The 27,631-nt window shown below is 42.8% G+C and overlaps 1 protein-coding gene across 3 annotated transcripts in view; it reads right to left on the bottom strand.

Annotated features, from left to right (window-relative positions):
• The window catches only part of MAP3K13 (mitogen-activated protein kinase kinase kinase 13), a 159,989-nt gene that overhangs the window by 84,504 nt on the left and 47,854 nt on the right, over positions 1-27,631 (bottom strand). The window contains exon 1 of one of the 3 annotated variants that reach the window (XM_030576406.1): positions 13,591-13,787. The exons of the other annotated variants lie outside the window; for them this stretch is intronic. The gene's annotated coding sequence lies outside the window, so the exon portion shown is untranslated. Of the gene's footprint in view, positions 1-13,590; positions 13,788-27,631 lie in introns of those variants that run through there. 3 annotated transcript variants of the gene reach the window in all.

Here is a 27,631-nt window from a genome sequence, read left to right as displayed (position 1 = left end):
ATACTCACTGGGGGGGACTGAACTTCCATCCCAGAATATTGAAAGAACTGGCACTTGAGATTGCTAGTCTAGTTAGTAGCAAGGATTTTTAATACATCTATCTATTTGGCTTAGTAACATGTAACTGGAGAATGGCTAATGTCCTACCTATATATAAGGAGGGGGGAGTGATTTGGGCAATTACAGACCTGTTAGTCTGACCCAGTAGTATGACACAGTTTCAGAACAAATTGTGAAACAAAGAATAACTAAATTCACAGAGCTAAAGGGGCTGGAATGCAACATGGATTTACCAACCGTAGATCATGCCAGACTAACCTGATTTCCTTCTTTGAGAAAAAAAACCTGATTTTTTAGATAAGTGAAGTGCAGCAGCTCTAATATTCTTGGACTTCAGTAAAGCATTTTCCATGGAACCACATGGGATTATTAGTTAGAGAAGATGGGGATCAGTACAAAAATTGGAAAGTAGATAAACTGGTTAAAGGGGAAAAGGCAACAGGTTGTGCTGAAAGCTGAACTACTGGACTGGAGAGAGGTTACTAGTGGAGTTCCACAAAGATCGAGGTCTTGGGACTAATCTTCATCAATACAGAGGAGGATCCAAATATTAGACAGGAAGCGCTATAAGACTGGAGTGATAGAAATAGGATGAAATAGTACAACATGCAAGGTCATGCACTTCGGGTCTAATAAGAAGAATTTCTGCTACAAGCTAGGGGTCATCAGTTGCAAGCAACAGAGGAGCAGAGAGATCTGGATGTGGGGGTCAATCACAGGGTGACTACAAGCCACCAATGTGATGTGACTGAAAAAGGTAAATGTGATCCTAGGATGCATCAGGCAAGGTATTTCCAGGAGAGAAAGGGAATTATTAATGCCTTTGTACAGGCACTGGTAATACTCATTTAAAATAACGTGTACAATTCTGGTCACCCATGTTCAAGAAAGAATAATTCAAATTGGAAGAGGTGCAGAGAGGAGCTACTAGGATGATCAGGGGAATGGAGGGCTTATCTTATGAGATGAGACTAGAAGAGTGTGGCTTCTTTAGACTTGCAAAAAGAAGGCTGAGAAGGAATATGATTGCTTTCTATAAATGGGTCAGGGGAGAGGGAAAGGGATGGGGAATGGGAAATACTAGGGAGGGTAAAGAGCTAAAGGACAGTGTTGGCACAAGAACAAATGGATATAAACTGGCTATGAACAAATTCTGGCTAGAAAGCAGGTGGTTTGTAACCACCAAAGGAGTAACGCTATAGGAGTTGTAGGGGCAAACAACTTAATTTTCAGAGAGAGCTGAACAAATTTATGAGTGGGACAGTAGGATAATGTTGCTTGGGATGCTCTTCCTGTTAATGTCTTATGTTCCTAAAAGCTCAGGTTTCGGGGTTTCAGCTGGCCATCTGCAAGAGTTAGGAAGGGATTCTCCCCACCCAGTGTCTTGGTTGGGGTAGGAGAGTGTCTTTTTCCTCTGAGTCATCAGGAAACAACCCTGTCTGGAGATGGGACATTGGACAGGGTAGGCCAGGTTGCAAAGTTGGCATGGAACTCTCTCTCTCTCTCAGGTGCTTGGCTGATTGGTTCTTGCTTACATGCTCAGGGTCTAGCTCATCACCATGCAGATGGCTGGAAACAAGTTTTCCCCCAGGTCAGCTTGTTAGTGACCTTGAAGGTTTTTCACCTTCCTTTGCAGTGTCTGGGTGCAAGTCACCTGCCAGGATTATCTGGGTATATCCCATTTAATCATCTCCCTGCCATTGCTGGGCCATGGGCATTGGTGCACTGCAGTCCCTCTGCATGTGGCAGAGAACAGTCTAGCCTCCTGGGGGCTGTAATGCTTGCTCTAATTTAGGTTGTTGGGTTTACTGTGCAGGTGTTAGTGCCCTGTGATATACAGAAGATCAGACTAGATGATTTCGTTGTCCCTTCTGGCCTTAATCTCTAAAATCTATGATCTGCACGACCCCTCTGATGTTGTTCATGCCTGTTGCCATAGTCACCCATTCTCCATAAGTAGACCACACTGGTGGACAAGCTGGGACACTATTCCCACCAAATAACAGTTATAAATGGAAACACCGTCCCCACTGTTATTCTAGAGGACCTTGCATAACCTATTTTTCCATGATTTATGAAACCTTATCCTGTTTGCAGAAGCCCCAGTAAAAGAAGTTTCATACTACATACTCAGTGGCTATACGATGGTGGTTGAATATGCATTTGGAAAATTGAAATATCATTGGCACTGCCTTCAGAACCTTTTGGATGCCATTGTGCAACGTCTGCAACGTTGTGGCCTGTTGTGCTGTACATAGTGTCTATGGGGACAAGGGAAAACCTTTTCACCAAGAGTGGACTCGTATACACAGCTAGAAAGTGCATCTGTTACAAGGGCTGCATTCACATGCATAGTGGAAATCAAGGATGCTTCATGAACCCACATAATAGGTTTACACGGTCCTATGAACCAGGAGGGAAGGTGGGGGGCCTGAAAGGGTATTTGTAATTGTTCTGGTTTTGGGTGTGTTTTGTAAACACTTTACTGTACCACTACACACAGTGTATTGCTCACTGTGCTGAAATGTATGGACATTTTTTATGCTTATGGATTAATAGGACATTGCATTTTAAAAAAAACCAACACTCTTTAGTGAGGCCAGCCATGTACTTGAACCCACAGCTTATAGGGTACTGTGATGAAGTTCTACTTCATTACATATAATAAAATTTGCTAAAGAAGCCATGTGTGCAAATTTAATATTTATTTTAAACATGAAATACCAGTGTAAAACCCAGACATGCGGACCAGCTGCCATGCAAACATACAACACAATAGCCAAACAGTGCAAAAACAGTGAACAGTGCATGTTTCCAAATACGACTGACAGCTGTTTCTGGGGGTCTCCCGTTCCTCTATTCTCCTTGACCTTTCTAGTATATTTTGCACACGCAGCCTGCAATTGGACTGGAGCGGAGGAAAGCACAGTGTACATTTGAACATTCCCTTTAATAGTATTCATTGGCTGTGACATGGTCCAGCCAACTCCTGAACTGTCTAAAGGATGCACAGTCTGCAAGACATAACAACATGGAGGGGACTCAGGACATAGGGATGGAGCAGGAAGTGAATGTTGGAGTGGAGCAGATGTTGCAACCTGTAGTCTGGTGGCCACAACCATAAGTAAATGCTCAAACAGCTCCTTCTGCTGTGGTCTCTCTTCCTTCCTCAACCTGGGGTCATGCTCCAAGAACTGTGTCACCAATCGCTCCTCGTGCTATGCATCCTCTCTCCACCTTTCTTGCATCTTCCTCTTTCTGGTACTCAATCTGGTCCTTTTGGTACACAGTCTACTGACCGGTTTTATCAAGAATCTGTCCCATCAACACATCTATCTTGAACTCTTTGTCCCTGCAAGTAGTTGGAGGTGTCTACTCCCCCAGGCTCCTGGAGCCGTGCACTTGCCCTACAGAAGTGAAATGGCCTTGAAAGGAAAATGGAAGAACACATCATCATCTGACCATGATAAAAAAATTACATTTCTACTCTTTTAAGTGAGCTGCTTTACTTCCAGGTCAAAAGACTATGCATTTTAATCAATGGGATTTATTTTATTCACACAAAATAGTGGCTACTCCAGATGGAGCAGCACCAGAAGCCATCACACATCAGAGTAAGATACAAATACAACATTCAATTACAATGATTTATAAATCCTCACTACTTTTCCCAGGGCAAGAGGATGTTGTCACTAGCTATGGATTTTACAATCCCTTCAGGCAGGGCAAGCTCTGGAGGACACTGATATTCTCGAGGTCCCTGGGTGGAAGTATGAACTTCTGTTCCAGGCCAGTGGAGGACAGCCATTTGTGGGCTAAGGAGATTTTAAAGCACCTAGTGACTGATTAGCAGGCATCCAAATGGAGGGGACTTATGAACTACAGAGGTGGCCCTAATAAGTATGCTCTGCTCCAGAAGGTAACCAATGGTCTAGAGTTCCTAACTCCATGAGAGAGTCACTTTCTTCAACAGGCAGCAATGGGTGAAAATCCATGCTAAAATCGATAAGATGCTGATGCAGCATAAAGATGTAGTACAGCCTCCTTGTAAGCATCCTGAATTCATGTACAGACCTGACTGACTGCCAGCCATGGGGACTCCTAACACAGACATGCAGCCACCTTCCACTGTAATTGGATTTAGCTAGCTGTGAACCAAATACAGACTCTGGCTTCACTTGGACTCATTACAACCAACTTTTTTTTGACTCAGTTAACTGGAAGTCTGAAACAGTGCAGGTACAGCCGATTTACAAGGTGCTGCTGTATTAGCAGGGAGGTGTATGTGAGGCTCCTCACTGTGGTGCCCCAAGCCATATTTCTAACAATCAGTGAGTAATTAGTAAAAATATCGTAACGTCTTAACTGTTTTTTCTCAGCTCCCAGTGTCCATTCTGAATCCCACGTGATGGCTGGGGGGGGAGAGGAGGGCACTACAGAAATGATGTAGGTTCCACCCTGAACAGAAGTACACTATAAACCTGGCATGTATTAATAACTCAATATGGCTATAAGCCAGAAATCCCTCCCATCCATATGTTAACAACAAATATGGCATCAGAAACTTACCAGCCTCTTCTGCAGGTTCCATTGCAGGTTGTCCCCCAGGACCACTCTGCTCCTCTGAATACAGACCCAGAGTGTGCTGCAGTCACCTCAGCACCTGGACCATTTCTTGTCCACCATCCCTTGGTGGCTGTGACTGGGGACTTATAAGAGTCACATCTCTGCTCAGCAGATTGTTGTGCAGATAATGGGCCCAGTGGTTGCAGAAGTTCCCAGGAGCCAGTCGAATTCCTTGTAAAAGTGGCAAGAAGATGGGGAGTTTCCAGAGGCGCTGTTAGCATCCTTGACTTTGTGGCAGTTGGTCCTGAGCTGATTGATTCATTCTCCCCATTAATAGCTGGTTGAGTCAATTCCCAAAGCCATGAGCCACTCAAATGTAGCTTTGCCGACATAATCATTTCTTGTGCTCTTTCTTGCTAAAGTTGAACCTCTTGCTCACCTCACACCAGAGATTAACCAGAATCCGGCTGTTCCTCTGACCAGCCAGAAGCACACTTTATCGAGGACTTCTTGTTAGTGCTGGGATGACCTTACCCCTTACGTGTGTGAGCCAACTGTGTTTCCACTTGAACAGTACAAGTGTAAGTGAAGGGTTAAATGCCAAGCAGGGGTATTTGAACCAGTAGGTTTGCTTCCAGCTCCCACTGTACTTAATGGGACTCTTTCCATTGACTTTAATGGGAGTTAGAGTGGGTCCTAAATCAACTGCTAATGCAAGCATCTTTTACAAGAAGCGGTTTGTGAAATACAACGCAGAACTACACTACACTACACATATATATGCTTCTCATGTCACGTTCTGGGTATTTTTGAATCTGTTAAAATTGTACACGCGCACACACACACACACACCAGGGTTCTGCATTCCCATTGAGCTATGCAGTTCTAGGGCAATGCTATAGGAAACAAATGATGCCACATAATGATTTCTACACTCATTATAGTCCTAAAATACAACCACAGAAATATCATCATCTAAAATACATCTTTGGGGGAAGGGGTCATCACCTTTGATGACAGAAGAATTCTTGTTCCTGGTACATACCACTTACTGCGTTTGGAAGCTGGGTTGGATCAAAATTTAGGACTGACCACTAGTCAGTCTCTCTCCCTTTTCTACTCAACTTTTTTCAGCTGTCTCCATAGTATGAAAAACCCTTTAACTCCCTAGCATGGACTTGGATATGCTGCTGGCTCTACTACTTTCCCACTTCTCCCACCCTACAGAAATCTGCCCCCCCCCCCCCCAGGAGCCTGATTTAAGACCTATAGTAGTGAATGCACAAAAGTTATTGCATTGTTTAAATGGAAATAGTTTATGACCACAAAAGCCAGAAAACATTCACAGACACTAGTACATCAACGTTAAGTGTCCCATGGTGGTGCTGTTGCATTATGACATGTAATCACATAATGAGACTCCAGCACTAGCCAATGGGATATACTTTTTAGCAATTTCCCTGCCTGTAATAGCTGTGATAAACACTATGTCTTCCTTACAGAGGTATTGTAAGGATTAATTCATGTCTGTCAGGGCTTTGAAGATGGACAGCACTATAAAATGCTATTATTTTCAGGAATCCCAATGAACCAATCAAGGAATCGGAATTCAGTTTGATCTCTTTTGACCCATTTGATATGATTTTATATTTTAATTTCCATGGAAGAGAAGTCTAGGCAGTCACAAGCCTGCCACATCCCTTTGGGTACACAGTTATTTTCTACATGCTTTGAAAGACAGAACTGTGCATGAATCCCCTTCTTCCCAACACACCCTTTCTACTTTAATTAATACATGATATAAGAGCTACTCTTTGGGAGTATATATTTACTCTAGAGTTTCACTGGGGAAAAAGAGAGATGAGACATTTAATTGAAAATGTTGTCTAATAAGAACCAAACTTTTGAAGAAGCCTCCAACTATTATTGCAGGGGAAAAAACCCAGTTCACAGGGACCCAATCATCCTGGTGTGCACATAACTTTCACTGAGCTGCAAAGGTGAATCTCCAGGAAAATCAGGCCACAGGTATATATGGCAGCTGAACATGCAAAGTTGAGTAATTACATGTCTGATTTTGGGATGTATGCAAATGTGGGTTTTTACAGGTGCAAATTAGTGACACTCAAAACTGTAGACCCCAACGTAGAGTCTCTCTTGAAAATCTGGCCAGTATGTTTTACTGATCTTGCAATAATCCATCACTGATTCATTTAGAGGCATACGTTAATGACAGCAGGGACTTAAAACAAAACTTCTTTTTCAGGTTCCTATCAGAGGCCTGCACTGGGAATCAGGAGACCTGGTTTATAAATGCCTGGTTCAGCCACTGAACTGCCGCGTGACCTTGAGCAAGTCATTTCACTACAGTGTCTCTATGGCAATGAAACGAGGATAAATACACCTCTCTCTTATGTAACTTGCTTTAAGATCTGTCAATAAAGAGCACTATAAGAGGTGCATTTATTATAAACAATAAATATCCAGAGAATCAGAAAGGGCCAGAGACTCATCTCTACTTTATCACAGCTCATGCATTAAGTATATATTTTCTCTTGTGGAATACTAAGTCAATCTATGTATAAGCAGGGTTCAAATGAGCTCTCCTCTGACATCCAGTGATGAGCCAGGGGGAGGTGGGGAAGGAGGGGAGAGGAGAAGGCTTCAGGAGCAGACTGTGTTTGCACAAACATGCCCACTCTGGTTAGGCGCACAGCAGATGAAGCGGCTTTGTCCAAATGATCAAGTTTGGCTGGTTTGGGGTTACAAATCACTCTAGTATTGAATGCAGAGGCAATGAAACATTATTATCCCTATTTTATAAGTAAAAGGCGGCAGAACTGTGCTTAGCATGCTCTGATTGAGAGGGTCACCCGAAGCTGAACCTCATTTCCTAAGCAGGAGGTAGGAATGCCAAATGCCAGTGAAGATGAGTGCTTGGTGACAGATATACCTATGTGATGATGTGGATTCTGCTTAAAGAGTCCCAAACACCATTTGACCTGCCCCTCTCCAGTGTTTAAAGAGAGCTGATTAGCCTCAATTGAGAGCCCTTCTGTTTGGTAATTCCTGCAGCTGACATCGCTACTGAGCAGGACTAAGGGCTAAGCTTACACCTTTGTGGGCACACAGTGTTGCAGTGAAAGCCAGCACAGAAACTGCACTTTCAGTGAGGTTCCCCATGACTTGCTGAAATCACAGAGCTGATATCACTAAGAGCTGCGTTAAGTGGCAGAACCTCTGAACTTGATGTCACAGAGGGGCAGCTGTGGCTGTGAGCCAGTTGCAGGGGTGGCAGCAGAGGTATTTCTTTCCACCCCCGGTTGGAAGCTAAACACTGTGAATGCAACTCTGAATTCTGTGTCTTTGCTAACCAAGGACAGCCAACTGCAAGTAGGGTGCAGTAGAGGGAGAGGGGAGCTATCTCGGCTGCCCTTTAATTGTACAATAAGGATAACACTTCATTACCCCTTGTAGTGGGGTGGTCATCCCACTCCAGCCCTAAAGGGGTTAAAGCAGCCCTGGAGAGGGTTGCAGCTAGGAAAAGGAAGAATAATGGGGAAAGCAGCCACAGCTGTGGCCAGGTTAATCAGGGCCCAGCTGGCCCTTACAAAAGGGCTGTGGACTAGAAACTAACACAGACTTACTCTCTCTCTAGCTTCTCGGAGAGAAGGACCTGGCTGCCTGGGAGCTGAGAAGGGTACCTGAGATGGGGCAGTGCTGGGGAAGCAAGCTAGGGAGCTCTAGTCAGGAAAAATCCCAAACTGCAGGCCTTGCCAAAAAGGCCAAACAGGCACTGGGCCTGCAGAGGGGCAGCCCAGAAATAGGCAAAGGCAAAGGCAAAGGCACCCCCTTGCCAATGATAAGTGGTTTACAGACAGCAGTCTGTCCCAGAGAACGGGGGCTAGATGATGACTGGCAGTAGCCACAGAGGCAAGGTGGGTTTAGAGGGTTGGGGGTTCCCCTGGAAGGGGAGACCCTGAGCGAGGGGGTACTCTGGTGGGCAGAACCCCTGGCAAAGGGCACCAGGGTCCGGGAGGGACACGGGGCCAGCGGCAGGCAAGACACCAGCCTATAGAGGGTGCTTCAGGCTGGAAAGAGCTAATTCCCAAGATGGCCAGCAGGAGGCACCACGCCACTGAGTCTTCACCCCACCACACCCCTGCTTTCAAATATTAGTGATTTGTAACCCAAAATCAACCAAAATTGATCATTTTGGCAATTCAGCTCCACCTCCTGTGCACCTGGGCAGAGTAGGAATGTCTATGCAAATATGACCAGCTGTTGAAGTACCCCCCGCACCGGATGTCAGCAGAGAGCTCATTCAGACCCCACTTACATATGCAGCTTTTATACATGCCATTGTACAATATCTATTTATATTCTGCTTGCCCCTCTCCAATATGAACTCAGCAAGTGCCAGCTGAAACTTTTTTTTTAATAATTTATTTTTTAGGAACTTCTATTCCCTCGTGATAGCCCTCACTTTGAGAGAGTAGTAAAGCTATAAAGGGTTCTGGAGTAGAAACAAAAGAGCCTCTTGGAGCTTGGGTGATGGTATCTCACATTAACAAAATGTCTTCCTCTCATAACTCAGGCTATGTCTACACTACAGACCTTATAGCGGCACAACTGTACCAATGCAGCTGCACCGCTACATGATCTCTCATGTAGCTGCTCTATGTCGATGGGAAAGAGTTCTTCTGTCAACATAATTAAACAACCCCCAAGCAGCGGCAGTAGCTATGTCGGCAGGAGAAGCTCTCCTGTCAACATAGCACCATACGCACTACCACTTATGCCAGTAAAATTTGTGTCACTCAGGGGTGTGTTTTTTCAAACCCCTAAGAGACGTATGTTTTGCCGACATAAGTAGTATTGTAGACACGGCCTAATGCAACAAAAATCACCTTCTGCCACACCACAGAAAATGAACTGTAGAATCAGTTGGAGTGACCAAAGAGTATGTGATGTGCAGATACTGGCATTAATGGAGAAGACAAGCTGTGCGCCAAATTATCGCTCATTCAGTATCCAGTCTATACCGATTTCTCCTAATTAGCCTGCTATCCGGCAGATCTCTGCACGTAAGATCTAGCTGGCAGATCTCTGTACATCAGTGACAATGTGCTGGACAACCTATGTTGGAATTGTGTAGGTGAAAGGCTTGGGCTTCAGCATAAGGTGGGTCGGGATAACAGCCATCATCTCAATGGCTCTTGCTAGGCTTTGAACTGGGACTATTCTCAGACTCACATGTCTAACCTCGGTTCTGGGGCAGACATTAAGTAATGATGCACTGCACATTTAAAGAGCTATACAAGTGCTAAATATTACAACTATTAAACAGTGATACAAATGCAAATAGTTATTATTGGATTGTGTGTAATCCCAAGGAGTCTGGTTACAGGACGGGGTTTATGGGTACACAGAGAAAACAGCAGCACCCAATAGAAGGGAACACTTAAGGACTCCATCTTGATGTAATTTACCATAATAACACTCAGCACTTACTAGCATTTTACATTTTAATCACAACAGACCTGCAAGGAAGGAAAGAATAATTTCCTGATGTGAACACAGACACAGTGACTTGTTTAGTACCCTATACTGAGACAGTATCAGACATGGGATTAAAATTTGGGACAGGCTGGTTTCCAGTCCTATGCTTAATCCACTAGAACATGCCATCATCATGTAGGGTGCAAGTCAACGCAAAGCAGAGAAAGTTTCAGAGACTGTAAGGCCAGAAATGAGACCCTCTAATCGTCCAGCCTGCTCTCCTGCATTAGCCAGACCACACAACATCCTGGATAAGAACCTCTAAGAATACTAGTTCCTCATTGGCCCAACCCTAATATTTACATTTTGGCTGTTGCTGCCAACCCATGCTGTGATGAAAAGAGCTATGTAAGAGCTAAGCATTATTATTACTACTGTGGTTAGGCTGTGAGGCTGGCTTTGCTAGCTTTCTGTCCTAAAACCAGTCCTGCCAGGCATGCTCCTGACTTCCTTCCTTTCCCCTCCACATGGTTCTGGAGGTATAAGAGCAGCTGACTGGGTGAGGGGGGAACACCACTCCATGCATGGGGAGGACAGACAGAGGCTCCCATTCCTCGAACCCAGTTCCATATATAAGGAAAGAATCCTCACTCCAATCGACTACACAAGCTCCTGCTCCCTCCCCCATCTAAGCTCACCTTATGCTTTCCTTCCAACACCAAGCTGGCAGCAGAGAGCAGAAAGCAGAAGGATCAGATTTGCCAGTTCAAACAAATTATAGTTTTACTGGAGATGGTCATATCAAGATATAGTAGAGACATGCCTTGACCATTAAAACTGAAGAGCTCACTTTTAAGCCACTATATCTTTACAACTAGCCCCTCCCAAAATTTGGTATCTTGATTTAAAATGAAATTCCACTTTACAATGACCAAAAAAAAAAAATCTACTCCTGTTTGGCTCTGCATAGCCACATAGAGAATTCTTTACAAAGTTCCAGTTAGTTACAACTGGAAAACCCACTGACAGCAACGAAGAGCACGAATGTCACTAAGGCTTTTTCTGCAATGCCTGGGAGTGTGCCTCTCAGCCTGGGTAGACAGATGCGCTAGCTCTCCTTAAGCTAGCATGCTAAAAATAGCAGTGTGGCTGCAGCTGTATAGGCAGAAGGTTCAGCTAGCCACTGGAGTGCATGCCCTGGGGGTGGGCAGGTTTGTACTCAGCGAGTCTGAGCCGCTGCCTGTGCTGCCAAGGCCACACAACTATTTTTAGCATACTAGCTTAAGCAGAGCTAGCATGCGTTTGGCTACCTACACTGTGAAGCATGCTCCCAACTGCAGTGTAGACACAAGCATTCACTATGTTTTACAAGATCTTTATTACCGGAGATGATGTGAGAAATGAAAGAACCCAGCTTGACTTTATGATCCCAAGAGGAGTTTGTATGGCTGACAATAAACCCATCTTTTTACTTATACAGTGTTTGCACTTCAAGAATTTCTTTTACATTGTAAGATTACACCATTTCAAAGCGTTGAATATGACTAAGAAGAGAATACCCCCAGAACTTGTGAGCTCTCTTCAAACTGAACATATCCTTGAGGTCTGATCACTATGAACTTAGCACATTTGCTTTGAAAATCACTGAGATGCGAACATGGAATGCCACAATCCATTTTCACATTGTTACTATCTAGAATAGAACCACACTTTAAACAGTTTGGTTTAACCAATGAAATCTACTTTAGCTATACAGTAGTTTACAAATAAATAATTCCTAAATTTTCCAGGCCACTGGAGACAAACCCAGTATCATCCACTTGCCAACTCATTTAATTAGAGGACAAAAATAGAAAAGTATGAATTTGAGAGAAGAGTCAGAAAAACACAAATTCTGAAAACAATTTTCAGCTGTAGGCATGGTTGCCTAAATTTTAAGAGTGCCTCACACCCATTTGATGCTATAAATAATAATTTCATAATTCTAGTAATTAAATTGAAAATTAATCAGAACAGTGAGGAGTTGAAGTATACTAAGCCAGTATGGGACAAAGGGAAATCTAAACCAAAGATTATCCCAGATCAGGCCTCTTATCTGATCTAACCTATGAAGTCCAACATGGAATATAAAATGAGCTATCAGAAGTGAGATGAACAAACCCCCCAAATTAAGTCCAAACAGTCAAGAAAAAAAGTAGAAAAGCCTACTGATTCTCAAATTGGGCTCTATTGTCCACTGATATTTTGAAAAGCCAGATACATACAGATCCAATAGGATCTCCCGGTTCTCTTTGAAAGTTTCCTAGATCATCATCAACAAAGCTAACTTTTCAACTGCAACTGACTGTCAACAGTGTAGGACATCCCAGGCGGGGTGTGTGTAGTGACTATAGAGGGAACATGTTTGCAAAGTGTAACTGACAACACACTTACTTATTTTACTCTTTTTTTTTTTATGTTCACCACATAGTCAGATGTTCTCATTTTGATCTGCCATTTCAGGAAAATAATAGAACGCTTCCCTTCAGCTTTCCCCGACACCATAAGGACCAATCACAGCCAAAAGTAGCTTGTCCAAAAGGTATGGCTCTGACACTGCTGCCTTCAAACTAAAAATTCAGGCATTCACCTTTCCCACTGATCTAAAAATCACAAGCCAGACTGTTGATTTCCTTATTCACAGTGTGACTTCCCATTGACTTCAGTGGGATTATTCATAATATGAAGCACCATTCAACAAGAGCAAGAGTATCAATCTAGCCCTCAGTGATTAGCACCATTGACTGCAATGGGACTAATCCCAAATGAGGTTCTACGCAATGTAAGAATGAAAGAATCTGGTGATAAGTATGTCCAGAACAAGAAACAAACAGCTAAAAGCTTCTATTTAAAAGGACAAAATTATAGCCAAAATATTCACCACGTTACACAGGCTACCTCATCCTCTCAAAAATATATCTTAAATTATCCATTTCTAGAACAACAACATGACAGCAAAACTGCTGAATAGCCAGCAGAGAGGAAAGATTACACTTGCCCAGCAGGTAAAAAGCCAGCTTTGCTTTTCCTATTCTGCCTCCAGTAATAATTCTGTTGTTCCGTGAATACCCCAATATCTGTCTTTTCATATGGCCATTCCTCACTGACATTCATTCCCTCCCCCTTTAAAAGGCAGGCACAGGAAGCACTAAGGGATAACATACAAGATTGTAAATGAAAAATGTCCATATCTACCATGCAGGCAAGCAAAAGGAAAACGAGCTGTCGACTTCAGACACACTCTTGGCTAAATTATGGTTTCAGATTTCTCTCCCCGCCTCTCCCTCAGCATCATTTTTTCAGTCTCTCCACATCACAAATGCACCATCCATCTGCCCCTATCAAATAAATGATGAGAAGGTAACACTGGCATTACACACACCCCCACAGATGCCCCCCACAAGCATTTGATGAAATACTCACAAGGATGGAGAATTCCTACACATGATGGTCCATTTTCTTGGTTTAAAAAGATGGAAGGTAAAAAAAAGAGCTTAGCAAAATAAAAGGAAATTCCAGCCACACAATCCTGCAGCCACTGAAAAAGGAGCACAGAAGGTTGCTGACGTCACAGATTCATGAATGGATGTAAATTGGGCTGTGTTAGGAATCAGCACGGAGCTTTCTGTGGTGTGTGCTCTGAAAGGGAAATGGGGGAAGTCAGAGGGAGACAGCCAATCAGCTTCAGACAGCTATGGCCTGCCTTCTTTTAGAAGAATCTGGTCACAGAATAAACAGAGCCCACCAATCAGACCTCTGTAACAGAGCTTCCCAGGGTTATGACACAGAGCCTACCAGCTGGGAGGGGCACAAGCAAGTGTGTGTGTGTATGTGTAAGGATGATAATGAAAACATCATTGTTAATGACTGAGATACACAGAGGAATTTGATAAAATACATCATTGCCGCCATTCTGCTGAAAGGAACAGGAGCTATAATTCCATTTAGTGACTTCTCTTATGAGTTTCTGTCCAGCCATATGCCCTGTATGATAAAAGCATATCCAAATAACCACCATCTGTTATACAAACAAAATGTATTTTGTAAGCAGAAAAAGGACTTACTTCTGTCCATTTTTTTTTTCAGAATTAACGGTTCCTGGGTATTATAAGTTAATAATAACCAAAATATAAGCATATATTGGAAGGCAGCTGCAAGCAGAATACAGAATCTATATTATAGCAATACAAAAGGATTGACTGAAATCTGTAATATGTATCAGGAAATTCAGAGACTGAAAATCTAAATGAACGGGATTCTAAATGCAGCCACATCCTGAACTCCAGGCACAATGGACACTTCATCTACACATCACAGCAAATTAGCCAAGCACCTGTGCCAAAGGCACACCCATTTCTGAAAACCAGGGCAAAGTCCTCTCCATCCTGGACTCCCAATTAGATAGCCACAGCAGTTGCTGTTTACATTAATTTTACAGAGAGAATAATTTCCATTTTGAATTTACACTATTGGCAAAAAACACTAAACAAAAACCACCCTGACCTGCAGTTAAGGTGCACAGGCAGACAGACACGTAGTATAGCACAGCGCGTGAACCGTAAGCTAGATGTGTGAAGAAAAATTTAGACAGAAAACACGAACAAAAGTTGAGAGTTCTTCAAGTAGATTTTATTAGATGGCCCAAAAGCCACAAATCCACAGTGAAGAAAGAGGATAACTTTGGTTAAAAGAATCCTGGTTCAGTGGCAAAGTGAAGGCAACAACTAGAAATTTAAAAAGCAATATAAAACACATGGAAAAAAGAGGAAAGAGACAGTAATCAATATAAATAAGTTACGAAGTATGGAAAACTGATAAGGGAAGCTAAAGACATCAGGGAACAATTCATGGCTGGCGGGGTCAGCACAATAAGGAGGAATTTTGTAAGTATATTAGGAACAAATGAAATCCTAGCAATGATATGCTCCATTACTAGATGGATATGATAAAATTGTTAATGACAACTCAGTAAATGCAGGGTACAATGAATATTTCTTTTCTGTATTTGGAAAGGAGCAGGATCATCATCCCTTGTGCGATATAGGTATATTAAGTACTTTCCAGTCATTTATTAACCAATGAGGATGTTAAACAAGATCCATTAGGCATAAACATTTTAAAATCAGCAGGCCTGGATAACTTGCACCCAACAGTCCTAAAAGAGTTGGCTGAGGAGATGTCTGGCTCACTTACATTAATAAATCTTAGAATACCATGGAAATTCCAGAAGAGTAGAAGAGTACTAATGTCATGCTAAAAAATGGCAAGCAGGATGAGGGAAATATAGGCTGATTAGCCTTATATCAATCCCAGGCAAAACAACAGAAAAGCTGATATGAAATTCAATTGATAAAAAGAATTAAAAGACAGTAGTATAATTAATGTCAGTAAACATGGTTTTATGGAAAATAGGTCTGGTCAAATAAATCTGATTTCACTCTTGGATGATATTACAAGTCTGGTTCATAAAAGTAACTGTACAGATGTAAGAAATTTAGGATTTTTTAAGCTATTTTTTACTTTTTACAACATGACATTCTAATTACAAATTTAACTTTATACAATATCAATAAAGCACACAAATGGATTAAGAATTTGCTAGTTGACTGATCTCAAAAAGTAATTATCAATCAGGAATCATGGCGGGGTGTCTAATAGGATTCCACAGGGATAGATAGTAGACCTGATCTAAGTTCCCTGTAAGTTGTGCGGCTGCTGAGCAGTCTATTTAGCACCACACAAGTGCTTAAGGAACCCTCCTGGGGACCTGCTGCAGTTGGGGGAGCGGCATTCCTTCCAAGCACGGACCTGGTGGGGCTGGGACACCTATCCTGCAGCCCCACGCCCAGAGTTGCCATGGTGGGGATAAGCGCCTCCCCCGGCCCAACCCAGGCACTGCTGCAGGGAGAGAGAGCTGAGGGAGTCCTCTCTCCCCATCAGAGCATCTGAGCACCCTCCAGCACCCCAAACCTCTCATCCCTGCACCCCAACCCTCTGCCCCAGCCCTGAGCCCTCTCCCACACTCCAAACCCCTCGGCCCCACCCCTACCCACATGAATTTTGTTATGTGCACCAATATGAAGGTGATGTGTTACACATCACCTCCATATTGGTGTATATAACACAATTCATTCCGCACATGGAAGGAAAAAATTAGAGGGAACACTGGGCCTGATGCTATTCAACACTGACATCAATGATCTAGAACTAAATATAAAATCACTGCTGATCAAATTTGTGGATGACAGACTGGTGGAGTGGTAAAAAAATAATGAGGACAGGGCAATCATACAGAGCCATCTACATTTTTTGGTAACCTGGGTCAATTCAAACAAAATGCATGTTAACATACCAAATGCAAAGTTATACATCTAGGAACAAGAAATGCTGGCCATACCTAAAGAATGGGGGCCTGTATCCTGGAAAGCAGTGACTCCAAAAGGGATAAAAGGGTGGTAATGAACCAACAAAAATTAACATGTGCTTCCAGTGCTATGCTGTGGCAAAATAGACTAATGCAGTCCCTGGATGTAGAAAGAAGAGAGTGGTGACCAGGAGTAGAGAGGTGATTTTTCCTCAGTACACAGAATACTGCATCCAGTTCTGGTGCCAAAATTTAAAAAGATGTTGAAAAATTGGAGATAGTGCAGAAAATAGTAACAAAAATGACTTGAGTGCTACAGAAAATGTCTTGCAGTCTGTTTACCTTATCAAAAAGATCAAGAGGTGACTATTACAGTGTATAGGTACCTTGACATTTGGGTGACCAGACGTCCCATTTTTATAGGGACAGTCCCATTTTTGGGGACTTTTTCTTAGATAGGTGCCTATTATCCCCCCATCTCCAGTCCTGTTTTTTCACAGTTGCTATCTGGTCACCCTACTTGACATGGAGAAAATACTGAGTACTAAAGGGTTCTTTAGAGAAAGCCAGAATAAGAACTGAAGCCAGACCAATTCAAACTAGAAACATTAACACTGCACACATTTTTGACAATGATTAACCATTAGAACAACTACTAGGGGAAGTGGAGGATTTTCTTGATGTCTTCAAATCAAACAGTTTCTGGAAGATGTTTTAGCCAAACACAAGTTATTGGGCTCAAAACTGAGGTAACTGGGTAAAATGTGAGGCCGTATAACAGAGGTCAAACTAGATGACCTAATGGTCCCTTCTGGCCTTAAAACTGTAGGAATTTGTGACAGAGTTGTCAATTACTAGAACTGGCTTGGTTCCACCTACTTGAGGGAAGCCTTTAGCACAATGGAATCTCCTTCCCATGTAACTGGGATGTAGCCAGGACCTCCCTTCTTTTTAGCAATACAGGGTGGTCTTGATCCCCTGATACCTGTTCTCAAACCTCAGGCTGAGAACTCCTGCCTTAGTGAGATGGATTCCTTGAGCTGAAATCTGAATTTATATCTACAAATGGATTGTGCTAAAATAACTCCAACAGTTTGCACCATAAACTTTCTACTTAGTAAAAGGAAAGTCTGTAGAAGGCTAAGGTAATCTAAGGCCGGTGTCCCCTGCTCCCCCTCGTATATTGGAGGGAGATGACAAACCTGGCTTCTAGGAGAAAAAAATCTCAGGTGAGGACAAATTCCTCTCTCCCCCTATGTATCTAAACTCACTATTCCAACAATGAGATTTTCAACAACAATCAAACCCTGAGAAAGAGCTTTAGAATAGCTGCACACAACATTATATAATAAGTGATTTGTGAGGGAGTAACTGCCTGCAGAATTCTGCCAAAGGCTGCATCCACCGTTGCTTTTACAGGGAGCTTGTAATACCAGGAGAAAATATGCCTTGATTACCATGTAGCAGCCTTGCAATTTTTTCATCAGATTCAAAGGACTTTTCTGTCCACAAAAAATGAAAATGCCTCTCATTTGACAGCTCTAATGAATCCCAAAGGATTCATACCTTTAACCTGGTAAACTGCCCATGCACAAAGTTTCAGCAATTGAGGTTATAGATGCTTTCTTTCCTGCAACCATAGGACAGTAGGGGACAAATATATGTTTTTGGTTTTCTGAACAATTCTGTCCTTATCACACACATTTTGATAGCTCATCAGACATTAAGCAGGTGCCAATCCTTCCTTTTAAATTCTTGGGTTTTGGATTAAAAAAAAAAAAGGAAGCAACATTTCCTGGGAGTTGTAAAACACAGAATTTAAATTTACTTCTGCAATAAAGGCTAGCTCTAACTAGTCTACAGCTTTACCTGTGGGGAAAAATATCCCACAGACAAAGCTTCCAGCTCTGAAATCCAACCTGCAGGCATGTTAGAGATCAGGAAGTACATTTAATGGAGACACAGAAGAGAGATACAGATGGAAGGACCTTGAAGGGTGATTTCATAACAGCATCTGAAACTAGAAGTAGTTTCCACTAAACCATTTTATGTATTTCTTGGAGATTCAGAAGGGATGCTGCTTTAAGAAATAATATAAGAGTAAGTAATAGAGCTTTCTCCCTGAGTTTACTTTTGTTCCTAGGATAGACAAAATCAGAGAGATATATATGTTTGTATAGAGAGGTTGGTCACTACAAGCCACATAAATAAACCATTCTGCTGAAGTTCTAGAATCTGAAACTTTGGATTCAGCTTTTCAGCCTTGCACCAGGTATAGAAAGTGTTCCAAATCCTTGGAGTATTCTTTGACAGTAGATTATTTCCTTGTTGATTCTAACTTAAAGATGTTGAATTTTCTGAGAAAGATTTAGCTGGTTCATCTGGAAATTTACTAAAAAATGATGATGTTGAAGAAACAAGTGTCCCTGGGTCACTTTAATAACAGGGGTCACCAGCTCACTTGTTGCTTGGACTTGGCCTCTCAAGCAACGGAATTCTGGGAGATGTAGTCATAGGGACCCTGACATTTGTAGTCTGCTGTGAGGCATGTTGGGAAGAACAGAAGGACTACACAAAGGTCTATTTCAAGCTCAGAACAGAAGAGAACTGCAGGGCATAGGAGTAAGTAGAAGGAAAAGAGCTTTTTGGGGTTGACATCTTGAGTTTGTACTTGTGCTTATTTAGGGACTCCTAGGTTTTCCAGTGAGGTCAGAGAAAGCTCCATCCTTCAAAGTACTGCATTACCATGCTTAGTCCTGGTGCAAGGGCAACTACTACAGATATAAAGAACATGGCATTAATGAGTCTGAGGGAAAAGTGTTCACCCCTGGGGAAAACTGAAAGCCTACTCAGCTACTTTTGTACACCCTGGAAAGGGAAAATTTTATTGTTTGGGTGGAAGCCAAACTCCTCTACCATAAGGGAAAGCACTAAAAAATACACCAAGACATTCCAATCTCAAGGTAAGAGCACCTGCTATACTGGTGTTCTGAAGGGCTTGTTCTGAGTGACCCCAAAAGAGAACATTGTCCGGAAAGGGATTTATTTCTATGTGGTCACATTTTGCCCAAGGGTCAATACTAGAACCTAGCTGGAAGAGCAATCTGATATGGTCTGGATCACTAGTGTTTTCTCAAAAGGAGTCTTTAGAGTCCTTCCAAGAGAATTGGTTCCATGGGGACCTGTGCTTTTGTCTCCTCGTTGCTGAAAAGATGATACCAACATTACTGAAGCAGACATTGGGGGAGGGGGTTTGAGCCAAGTCTTTCACTGCTGTGACTGCACTGTTGCTAGCTCTATTCCCTTCTCTGAAGAGAACAGGAGAGACCTCCCCTTCTTGACAGGAGATGCAGAGGAGCCCCTCTAACCAGCATCAGCAGAAGTTGAACAGAGGCCCTCCCTGGATTTCATAATCTTCTTGGCCAGCTGATATATCACATTGAGGAGAACTGCCAAGGAGACCCACAGAGCAAAAAGTCCCTGCAGACACATTATCTTTCCCAACATTTAAACCAAAGGCAGAGAAAGGTCAATGCTAGGTTAAAAAACGTTCTTCCTCAGTTTCAGAGAATTTTCCTGTGCTCTGCAAGGTAGGTAACACAGGAGGTTGGGAGGCTTCCTGAGAGGCAAAGTGAATGGAGGGTTTTCTTCAGGTAGATGGGAACTAATCTAGTTTCCATGACTCAGAGTTCTGTCCTGCTTCTGTGCTACACAAGCAGAGGGAAAGCTCCTGGTTAGAACCAGTGCAGAAGAGACAAAGAACCAAGTGGCAGCACAGTGAGAAAAATGAACTGGAAGGAAGGAGAGGGGAGGAAAAAAAAGTTTGAGCTTTGTCTTAAAGACAGATTTGGAGAAAGTTGAGTCCATAAACAAAGGGAAGGTGGGAACAAACAGTGTGAACAAAGCACAGGAAAGCAGTCTGTGTGAAGGAACTGAAGAAATTCCTCTAGTCAGAGCAAAAAACGCACAAGTTGTAACTCCAAATCTTTAAACCAAAACTCCTAGCACAGCAGCCCCAACCACAGCACATGGGACTCAACTGCCTAGTGCTGTTTCTAAGGGAGGAATGATCTCAAATTCATGATGCCGGGTAAAACTGTAAATGTTCAGACATCTAGCAGCCCAGCATTTCTTCTGTGACTACCTGTGCCTTTCTAGCAGAGAATGAGGTTATGGATCCTGAAAGGGTATTAATGACCTCAGAAAGGAAAGGGCTTTTGCATACTTCTCCAATAAAGGCCCTAATCTGTCGATAAATAAATGAGGTGTTAAACTTTTCAGACTTAACAGCAAGGCAGGGAGGCAACAAACAGTGAATCTGATCTTCTGAAGTTTGATGTCCTGCTGAGTTAAATCTTCAGTGCCCTCAGGTCTAGCTTCTGCCACAGAACCCTCTTTTTGGGGTTAAAATTCATATTATCTAGGCAGTGACTTTTCAAAAAACTAAGTAAAAAGATCATTAAAGTCACAAAGTCAAGCACTCAAAAGTTACAAATTGTGAGAACCTTAATTTAGCCCCTGCCATATAAGCATTATGTGATAATGAAATTAAAAATGATTATACAATTATTTCCACAGGATTCCTGTCTCATTCCTCTGGTGCATTTTAACATGAATAGGATTATAGCAGCAAAACTAAACCTGTCTCAACTTCTTTCCCTGGGACTCTGATATATCTGGCATTTCTGACACAGGTTTGATTTTCCAAATACTGTAATTGGTAATCTAAGCAACTAGGCAATCTTTCAACCATTTTTAGGGTAGATGTGATCTATCATCCAGGTATCAATTGTTTTATCTTTAATGGTCAATGCTTCTACTTGCTTTACACATGAAGGTAAATGAAATTATTCCCATTTCATTGATGGGGAAACAGAGGCACAGAGAAATTAAATGACTTGCCTAAGATAACAGCAGGGCAATGGCAGAGCTGGGAACCGAACCTAGCACTCCTGACTTCAGTCCAATTGCCTACTCAATGGATCATGCTGTTTAAAAAATATACCAAGCTGTCAGCTGCCTTGGAATTATTCAAGTGAATGTTTAATTCTTTTTGTTTAAAGCGGTGCAACACTTGTTCACATGCTTTTTGGATTCAAAACATCAAATTTGGTACCAAATGCACTGGGGTATGTGACAGCATGGCAACCAAGCAGAAGTGCTCTGAGGCATTCTGTGCAAGGCATACACAGGCAGAATGCCTCAGAGGATGCTGCATAGCATTTTTAAATGCCTGCTTTTTGTAAAAGTCATGCAGGCTCACCCTAATGTCTACTGCCAGATACTACCAAGCATTCACTGCAGAGATAGAGCAGCTGGCAACTACCAGGGGACTGCTAAGCCTGACTACCTCCAGGGAGCCCCTGTTTTATATCACACCTGGGGTTTGCCTATCCTGGAAAAAAATTAGTTGTGTTAGGAAATATTAATTAACATGTTATTAAATACAAATAGAGGTTACTGTCCTGTAGCTGGAGGTTCTTCAAGATGCGTGATCCCTATCTGTATTCCACACATGGTCACGCATGTGTTCCAGGTGCCTGAGACCAGAGATTTCTAGCAAGGAATGTTCATTGAGCCGCACCCGTGAAGTTGCTTCCCTATGCTCTGAGCCAAGAGAGCATAAGGGGCACTGTGAACCAACACCTCTCAAGTTCCTCTTAACATGAATCAAACTAAAGCCAAAGCAGAGGGGAAGGAGGGTGGGTAGTGGAATACTGATAGAGACCACACATCTCGAAATAACCTCCATTTCTTCTTTGAATGCTGGTCCCTATATGTATTTTACACGTGGGTGATTGGTAAGCAATATTCAAACAATATTCAAACAGTAAAAGGATGTGAGGATGCAGATGGTATACAGATGCCTGCTGTCCCAATAGTTGCATCTGCTGAAGAGAAACAACACTTCATAAAGGTGTGGATGGAACTCCAGGTAACTACCTTACAAAAGTCCAGTACAGATACTTCTTGAAGAGATGCTGTTGAAGTTGCTTGTGCCCTCACCTTGTCTGCGGGAAGAGTACTTGCCTGTTGATAACAGAATGATGCAGCCAGATATCTCACTTAAAGAATCTCTGACAGAAAGAGCTTGTCCTCTTGATTGCTCTGGCATAGCAACAAATAACCTTGCTGTTTTCCTAATGGGTTTCATTCTTTGCAGATAGATATGATTTGGCATTCTGATGTTGAGAGAGAGTGCAGTCTCCTCTCCTCACCGGAAGTATGAAGTTTTGGAAAGAAAACTGGTAACTGAATAGCTTGGTTCACGTGAAACTCAGAAATTACCTTGGGGATGAATTTTGGCAGAAGACAAAGGGAACCTTCTCCTTATGAAATATACTGCATAGCAGGTCAACCACGAGTGCTCCCAGTTCACTCACCTACTGCCCAATATGATAGCGATTAAAAAGTGGACCTTCATGAACAGATATGACGACATGGAACAGGTGACCATCAGTTGAAAGGTATTCCAGTAAGTACTGAGAGTTCCAGGTTGAGATCCCATTGCAGTGTGGGTTTCACCATTGGTGGAAAGGTCCTAATAAGATCTTTCAGGAACTGAACTATGGTAGGGTGAAAAAATATAGAGTGGCCTTCTATTGGAGGAGGAAGGCACTGATTTCTGCTAGGTAGACATGCAGCAAGTTGATGGAAAGTCCTGACATCTTGAGGGATGGGAGATAGTCTAAAACAGCAGGGATGCCTGTTGTTTCTAAGGGTAACTGGCTCTACAGAAAAACCTCCATGTAGCTAGATGGCATTATATGGTGGAGCCTTTTCTGTTGTGATTGAGAACAGTTCAAACGGGTTCTGCACATGATAGCTCTAGGTCTGACACCCATCAAAATACTGTGAGATGAGGAAGGTCTGGCTTGGGATGTCTGATCCTGCAGTTCTCCTGAGTCAACAGATCTAGAAAGGGTCAGATACTGATAGGAGGATGGGCTGATGTCTGGAGGAGGTCCAGAAACCAGAACTGTCTGGGCCACCTGGGTGCAATCAAAATGACCTGGGCTCTGTCATGAAGAATTTTTCATAGAACCTGAGGAAGCAGGGGGGCAAAGGGGAGAAAAACCAATGTATCAGACAGTCTGTATAGCATAACAGAAGGGCATCACCCCAGAAGTCCTACTCTAGAGCAGCATAGGTTCAGAAGGGAGTTATGTATCTCCCATTTGGGGTCTGTGGAGAAGTGCCTGCTGAGATTGTTGGCCAGAGAATTCTGTGCCTAAACTCCGCGACTCTGTACAGACAGGAAGAGATTTTGCTCCACTTTGTTTATGTAAAATACATTCATCACATTATCTGACCTTATCTGGATATGACAAAACAGTGGAAGGAATTGCATACTAGGCAGACTATGCTCAGCTCCAGAAGACTGATATGCATTCTGGCCTCCCAAGGAGACCATGTGCCTTGCACAGTGTGAGCGTCCACATGGGTTCCCCATCTTTTCAGGAATGCATCTGTGATTATGGTCGCGTCACGTGTAGGTGGAAGGAAAGGCACTCCTGCATGCACATCTCCCAGGTTCATCCGTCATATGAGGGAAGCTGTGGCCTTGGGAGGGACTGTCACTTTGGTATTCATGTTGTCTCTACCTGGTGAGTAAACAGATTAGAGCCAGGCCTGCAAGTAAAAGCGGTGAAGCCCAGCAAATAGTGTTACGTAGGTACATCCAGCCTTGTGGCCTAGTAGGTAAAGACAGTCCTTGACTATGGTGCAGGGTCTGATAGTGAACAGTTTTATCAGTCTGTTCATGGTCTGAAATCTGTTCATAGGCTGGTGGGCCTTCACTGAGGTAGAGTCCAGGGTTGCTCAAATGAAGTTTATGATTTTCACGGGGGCCAAAGTGGACATTTCATTGTTTACAAAGACACTCAAGGATGCCAGAAGACAAAGCAAGAACAGTGTCACTGACTGGACCTCCTTGCTGTATCTGCCCATCAGGAACCAGTCATCCAGATACAGTAAGATGGTGTAACCATTTCATTTCATCTGGACCATCACTACTGGGTGCTGTTGCCAGTCCAAGAGGGAGCACTCTGAACTGGTAGTGCTCCTCTCCTATCAGGAATCTGAAGAGCTGTCTGTGAGATGGGTGAATATCCACATGAAAGCAAGCATCTTTAATGCTGAGTTCCATGAACCGTTTGCTTTCCTCCAAGAAGGGGATTATCAATGCTAATGTAACCATGCATGTCATAAACGGAGAGTTAAGAGTTAATGGAACAGAAGTACTTCATATCTCTTTTGCCTGGAAAGGGTTAACAAGAACAGTGAGCCTGGCTGTCACCTGACCAGAGGACCAATCAGAAGACAGGATACTTTCACATCTTGTGGGAGGGAAATTTTGTGTGTGCTGTTAGATTTTTGGTTGTTGTTCACTCTGGGGGCTCAGAGGGATCAGACGTGCAACCAGATTTCTCTCCGATACAGGCTCTTATAAGTTCAGAATAGTGAATACTAAGTAGATAAAGCGAGTTAGGCTTATGGTTGTTTTCTTTATTTGCAAATGTGTATTTGGCTGGAAGGAGTTCAAATGTGTATTTGGCTGAAAGGATTTTAATTTGTACTTGTATACTTAGGCTGGGAGGGTATTCCCAGTGTCTATAGCTAAAAGACCCTGTACCTATTCCATTTTAAATTTACAGAGATAATTTTTACTGTTTTTTCTTTCTTTAATTAAAAACTTTTCTTGTTTAAGAACCTGATTGTTTTTTTATTCTGGTGTGAGACCCCAGGGGACGGGGTCTGGATTCACCAGGGAATTGGCGGGGAGAAAGGAGGGAAGGGGGAGAGAGAGGCTAATTTCTCTCTGTGTTAGGATTACTGTCTCTCTCAGGGAGAATCTGGGAGGGGAAGAGAGAAGGAAGGGGGAAGGTGAATTTTCCTCTCTGTTTTAAGATTCAAGGAGTTTGAATCACAGTGATCTTCCAGGGTAACCCAGGGAGAGGCAACGGTGAGGGAAAGGGTTTACTGTCCTTCTGTAAGATCCAAAGGGTCTGGGTCTTGGGGGTCCCTGGGCAAGGTTTTGGGGGACCGGAGTGTACCAGGCACTGGAATTCCTGGTTGGTGGCAGCGCTACAAGTACTAAGCTGGTAATTGAGCTTGGAGGAATTCATGCTGGTACCCCATCTTTTGAACGCTAAGGTTCAAAGTGGGGAATTATACCATGACAATGCAGAATTTTGATTTTCAAATAAAGACATTCAGCTGCTGTAGATCAAGAATAAGTCTCCATCCTTCATTTTTCTGAGGCACTAAAGGATATGGAGAGTAGAATTCTTTCCCTTGATGTTGAGGTGACCCTTCTATAGCCCCTTCCTGAAGACAAGAGCCCACTTTCACATGGAGATCCTCTATTAGGAAGTGGTCCCTGAAGAGAGGTGGGGAAGGAGGCTTGCGACTGGGATGTGCAAAACTCAATCATCTAGCCAGAGTGAATGATCTTTAACACCCACATGTCTGTTATTGCCCTTCAGTTGTGGGCAAAGTATGCGAGGCAGCGACCACAAGTTAGGGGGACAGTATAGGATGGCATCTAATTCAGGTATGCAGTCTTGAGTGCCCTGGTTGAGTTGTCGCAGTTGAAGAGAGGGAGCCACATATCCGGGTCTTTGCACCCTTTGATATGTGTGGTGGTTTGTAAGGGCACTGATGATAAAACGGTTGAGGGAGAGGGTCTGGACTTATAAGCTTGTTTGTGTGGTTTTCTCTTCAGGGCCAGGGTGTTGATGCCCAGGGAGTGAAGGGTTATCCTGGAGTCTTTAAGCAAGAGTAGTGAGTAATCAGTCTTCTCAATCAAGCAATTAGACCAAAGGGCAAGTCATCAATGATATTTTGGACCTCCCTAGAGAACCCCAAAGAGTGAAGCCAGGATTCTCACCTCATAACAACTATGGCAATAATTCTAGATGCAATGCCAGCTGTATCCACTGCTGCTTGGAGTTAATTTTTAGCCACCAGTCTGCCCTCATTGATGAGGGGTTGAAATTGATCCCTGTCCTCCTGGGGAAGTTTGTCCTTGAATTCCACCTATTTACAATAATTTGTGAAACAGTATTTTGCTAACATGGTTTGGTAGTTAACAATTTTGAATGGGAGGCTGATTGATGAAAATACCTTCCTCCCTAGAAGGTCAAGACATTTACTGCCTTTGTCAGCTGAAGCTGATTTAGCGTGTTGTAGCCTGGATCTCTCCATGGGTGCCTGCACTACTAAGGAGTTGAGAGCTGGGTGGGTGCGACCTTAAGAGCATCCCTATACCAGAAGGCAAAGGGCTCTCACAGGGTATCTAGCAGTGAGTTTCACCTAGTCCAACCAGCTCAATGGACCCCAACTCATTACTGTTATAATCGGCATCTAAAAGGTGTCATGTAACATGTTGCTGGAAAACTGATAACTCCTTGATCACTGATATTCTTGCATGATGGATGTATGTATGTATGGTCAGCCCACAAAGGACAATACAGTTATGCTGGAATTATGCTAAAATATGTTTAAACCAGGCATGGCAAGGGAAAATTATAAACAGATTTTTTTTCCAGATAAAGGAACGAGGTTCTGCCCGTTTGAATGTGTCTCCCGTATAAATTGAGCAAGGTGTAACCAAAAGACAAAAGTATATTTGTATCACAGGCAAACAAAGGCATCAGAACAAGCGGGAAAAATGTGATCACTTAATCTCAATGGGGGATGGATACTGCACCCCCAGGAAGCCTTCCTGTCCTTGAAGCAGGAGTCAATGAACTTTGAGAGCGATACTTTTCAAAGGTTTACTGGACTATAAAGAGAGGGCACAGAACCACTAAGTTATCCTTCACCCAAGGAGATAAGGAAAACTAGTGCCTTGGACTCTGTGAGGACCTGACTAAGAGCTAGTCAGCCACTGCTGGAAAAGAAAGATTGGTGAGAAAACTACCTCAAACAAAGCCAGCAGCTTGTTAAGTTGGGCCTTAGCCATTATAAAGCATATTTTTACTTTGAGTTGTTTATAAACCTTCCGATCTTTATCTCATATACTTGAACTCACGTAAAGCCTCTCTCTTTTTGCTTAAATAACCTTGTTTTACTTTTTATCTAAACCAACCAAGT

This window comes from Gopherus evgoodei, chromosome 9, assembly GCF_007399415.2.
Source record: "Gopherus evgoodei ecotype Sinaloan lineage chromosome 9, rGopEvg1_v1.p, whole genome shotgun sequence".
Taxonomy (NCBI): Eukaryota; Metazoa; Chordata; order Testudines; family Testudinidae; genus Gopherus; species Gopherus evgoodei.
Note: the sequence above shows the minus strand (reverse complement) of the source record. Positions and strands in the feature narration are given on the sequence as shown.